Source organism: Crocuta crocuta, unplaced genomic scaffold, assembly GCF_008692635.1.
Source record: "Crocuta crocuta isolate KB4526 unplaced genomic scaffold, BGI_CrCroc_1.0 scaffold336, whole genome shotgun sequence".
Lineage (NCBI taxonomy): Eukaryota > Metazoa > Chordata > Mammalia > Carnivora > Hyaenidae > Crocuta > Crocuta crocuta.
The window spans coordinates 490,536-495,335 of NW_027527943.1; positions in this window are offsets into that span (position 1 = coordinate 490,536).

Genomic DNA, 4,800 nt, shown 5'->3' on the forward strand with positions numbered 1-4,800 from the left:
CTGGGAGACACGGGGCTTGCAGCAGGCTCAGCGAAGTGCTCTAGTTTGTCAGCACAGCTCAGGTGTTCGCTTCTCTGCAGCTGGGTGACCGTGGACTAGTTCCTTCACGTCTCTGTGCCGTTGTGGAAAGGCTGAGGGCCGGGTGGGTGGGTGGACATCTCAGAAGGGAAGACAACAGGTGAAAAACCCATTTCTGTGGCAGGTGAGGAGTGGGGGGTGGGGCTGTAGCAGGGTTCTCCTACAGAGTCGTGACATCGAGACTTTTCTTTCCAGGAAGCAACTTTTATGTGTCCCGGCACCGCTCACTTGGGTTCATACCCAAAGAACTGAGCGGCCCACATTACATGACATAGTTTTTTTTTTCTTTTCTTTTGTTTTTTTGTTAACAAACTGAATTATTTATTTAAATATTTAATAGTTTACTGTCAAGTTGGTTTCCATATAACACCCAGTGCTTATCCCATCAAGTGCCCTCCTCCATGACCATCACCCCCCTTTCCCTCCCCCCCACCTGCCTTCAGTTTGTTCTCAGCATTCAAGAGTCTCTCATGGTTTGCCTCCCTCTCTCTCCCCCACTATTTCCNCCTTTAGGGATGTGTCAAGTAAGAAATTGCTGTGGTTGAGGTCAAGGAGGTTGTTTCCTGCTTTTTCCTCTACGGTTTTGATGGTTTCCTGTCTCACGTTCAGGTCTTTCATCCATTTTGACTTTATTTTTGTGCATGGTGTGAGAAAATGATCTAGTTTCATTCTTCTGCATGTTGCTGTCCACTTCTCCCAGCACCATCTGTTGTGTTTTTAAAAAAAAATTTTTTTTTAGTCTTTGAGAGACAGAGAGATAGCATGAGCAGGGGAGGGTCAGAGAGAGAGGGAGATACAGAATCTGAAACAGGCTCCAGGCTCTGAGCTACCTGTCAACACAGAGCCCGACGCGGGGCTCAAACCCAGGAACCGTAAGATCATGACCTGAGCTGAAGTCGGGCGCTTAACCGACTGAGCCACCCAGGGGCCCCCCAGCACCATCTGTTAAAGAGGCTGTCTTTTTTCCATTGGATACTCTTTCCTACTTTGTCAAAGATTAGTTGGCTGTACACTTTTGGGTCCAGCTCTGAGTTCTCAACTCTATTCCATTGGTCTATGTGTCTGTTTCTGTGCCAATACCATACTGTGTTGATGATGACAGCTTTGTAGTAGAGGCTAAAGTCTGGTGATGCCTCCCGTTTTGGTTTTCTTCTTCAATATTACTTTGGCTATTTGGGGTCTTTCGTGGTTCCATACAAATTTTAGGATAGTTTGTTTTAGTTTTGAGAAGTATGCTGGTGCAATTTTGATTGTATTCTATTGAATGCATAGGTTGCTTTCGGTAGTAATGACATTTTAACTATATTTATTCTTCTAATCCATGAGCATGGAATGTTTTTCCATTTCTTTGTGTCTTCTTCAGTTTCCTTCATGAGTTTTCTGTAGTTTTCATAATACAGATCTCTTATATCTTTGGTTAGGTTCATTCCTAGGTATTTTATGGGTTTTTTTGTGCAATTGTGAATGGGATCAGTTTCTTGATTTCTCTTTCTTTTGCTTCATTGTTGGTGTATAAAAAAGCAACCAATTTCTGTATGTTGATTTTGTACCCTGCAACTTTGCTGAATTCATGGATCAATTCTAGTAGGCTTCTGGTGGAGTCTGTTGGGTTTTCTATGCAGAGTATCATGTCATCTGCGAAGAGGGAAAGTTTGACTTCCTCTTTGCCAATTCTGATGCCTTTGATTTCCTTTTGTTGTCTGATGGCTGATGCTAGGACTTCCCGCACGATGTTAAACAACGGTGGTGAGAGTGGACATCACTGTCGTGTTCCTGATCTCAGGGGGAAACTTCTCAGTTTTTCCCCGTTGAGGATGATGTTAGCTGAGGCCTTTTCATAGATGGCTTTTATGATGTTGAAGTAGGTTCCTTCTATCCCGACTTTCTCGAGGGTCTTTATGAAGAAGGGATGCTGTATTTTGTCAAATGCTTTTTCTGCATCTATCGACAGGATCATATGGTTTTTATCTTTTGTTGATGTGATGTATCACAGTGATTGATTTGTGAATATTGAACCAGCCCTGTAACCCAGGAATGAGTCCCACTTGATCTTGGTGGATAATTCTTTTTATGTGCTGTTGGATTCAATTTGCAAGTATCTTGTTGAGTTTTGCATCTGTATCCATCAAGGATATTGGCCTATAGTTCTCTTTTTTGGCTGGGTTTCAGTCTGTCTTGGGAATCAAAGTGATGCTGGCTTCATAAAATGAATCTGAAAGTTTTCCTTCGATTTCTATTTTTTGGAATGGCTTGAGATCTCAGAATGGGTATTAATTCTGTTTTAAATGTCTGGTAGAATTCCCCAGGGAAGCCATCAGGTCCAGGGCTCTTATTTGTTGGGAGATTTTTGATTACTGATTCGATTTCTTCACTCGTTATGGGTCTGTTCAGGTTTTCTATTTCTTCCCGTGTGAATTTTGGTAGTGAGTGTGTGTTTAAGAATTTGTCCATTTCTTCTAAGTTGTCCAATTTGTTGGCATATAATTTTTCATAGTATTCCCTGATAATTGCTTGTATTTCTGAGGGGTTGGTTGTAATGAGTCCATTTTCATTCATAATTTTGTCTATTTGGGTGCTCTCTCTTTTCTTTTTGATTAGTCTGGCTAGAGGTTTGTCAATTTTGTTTACTTTTTCAAAAAACCAACTCTTGGTTTCATTGATCTGTTCAATTGTTTCTTTGGTCTCTATGTTGTTTATTTCTGCTCTAATTTTTACTATTTCTCTTCTTCTACTGGGTTTAGGGCGTTCTTGTTGCTCTGCCTCTAGTTCCTTTAGGTGAGCTATTAGATTTTGCACTTGCGCTTTTTCTAATCTCTTGAAATAGGCCTGGAGTGCAATGTACTTTCCTCCTAGGATGGAATAGGTTTTTTTTAAATTTTTTATTTTATTTTTTTAAAATAAATACACTTTTATTTTTTTAAGTTTTTTTATATTTATTTTTGAGAGAGAGCGAGAGAGAGCGCAAGTGAGCGAGCGCATGAGTGGGGGAGGATCAGAGATGGAGACACAGAATCCAAAGCAGGCTCCAGGCTCTGACTTTTCTGCACAGAGCCCGATGCGGGGCTCAAACTCATAAACTGCGAGATCATGACCTGAAACGAAGTCGGTGTTCAACCGACTGAGCCATCCAGGTGCCCCTGGTATAGGTTGTTTTTTTTAAAATACATTTTCTATTTCTTTGTCTCCCATATGGTAACACACATAAACATTCAGTCTGATTAAGTTGTCTCAGTTTACAAGGTCATGGGGAATGTAGGCACCTGAGTGCATATCTAGGTGACCTTGAAGTCTTCTCTCCTCTTTTTCTCTCTCCTTAAGGAGGGGTCCCTACCACATTCCCCCCTTTGATGCTCGGACTCCTCTATTTTGGGTCAAAGAGCATCATCCTGGCTTAGAGCTGTATATTTCCATAACATCATTACATGAGTGGCCATTTTTCTCTCAACCATAGTCTCAACGAGGCTGGAAACCGATCGTACAATCAAGGGAGCTAAACAAGGTAAGATCAAACATCCGCACAGAATTAGGACAAGACCTACAAGGGTTTTGAATCCCCTGAAGGATGAAAATATCCTCCAAATAACCCCGGGGTTCCAACCGTTACGGGTCTGGACTGGGACATGAGCAACCTTTCTCATTTGATCTGTGATCCCCTCTATGATTTTCCCTCATCATCTGTCTGTAGGCAGCAGTTGCTCAGGTTGAATTTTCCACAAACACCACCCGCAGAAGCAAGCAGGTGATCTAAGGCCAGGCGATCTTGGTAGATTGCACTGCACGTTTTGGTTTGCTGCTTAGCTAGTAAGTTAAGAGCCCTGGCAGTTTCATTGGTTATAATTTCTACAACTGCTTGCAGTCTAATTATGTGGTTTAGCATATAAATGGGGGTGCGGGAGCCCCAAGACCCATTCAGGCGGCAGGGCCAATAATAATGGGTTATACACTCGGGAGGCCATTCATCATCTTTCCAGTTGCCAATTTGCAAGGCATTTCGCTTTCTTTGAACTTTCCTATCTCCGTATATTTGAACTCCCAGATGTTCTCCTTCTGCAAGTGGGAGTAGGAAGAAGGATGGGCGGATAGTTCCCAGCACACATGACCCTGACCAGCCTGAAGGGAGGACTGTATAGGCTGTTCTCCTACATATCCAATATAGTCCGTCTGGGACCTGCCATTCAATGGCTGCATCTCTGTTGTCCCAGGCCTCCCAGACATGGGAGAAGTTAAACAAGGGGTGAGGATTTGGCTCAGGGTGACCCGGGGACCCCCATCACTGGGTTTCCCAGGTGGTTGAATTATAAAACCCTGGCCCAGGCATGTTAAGTTTCCAACAGGGATGGTGAACTTTTCCCCCATCGGGCAAGACAGTTCTTAATGACTGAGGTTTTGAAGAGCCAAACCCCGGTAGTAGAACTGGGGCATTTTGTTCCATCATAAGGCTTGAGGGGATCCAATTTTCTGGCCTGCCATGGCCATTGATCCCCCATGTTGGTTCCCCCACATACATAGCATGAAGAGATCTTCAGAGTTTGGGCTACAGTCTCTGCCAGGGCTAGAAATAAGTTCCTTGCTGTGACTGAAACGTGGGAGGGACTACTTTTTATTTCCGCATAGGAGTGAAAGACTTGGTGGGACATGGCTGGATGGTGGCGGTGACCCTCCTGAAATATAGCACAGTCCCTGGGTCTCTGCCTCTGCCATAAATTTTAATGCCAATTCGAA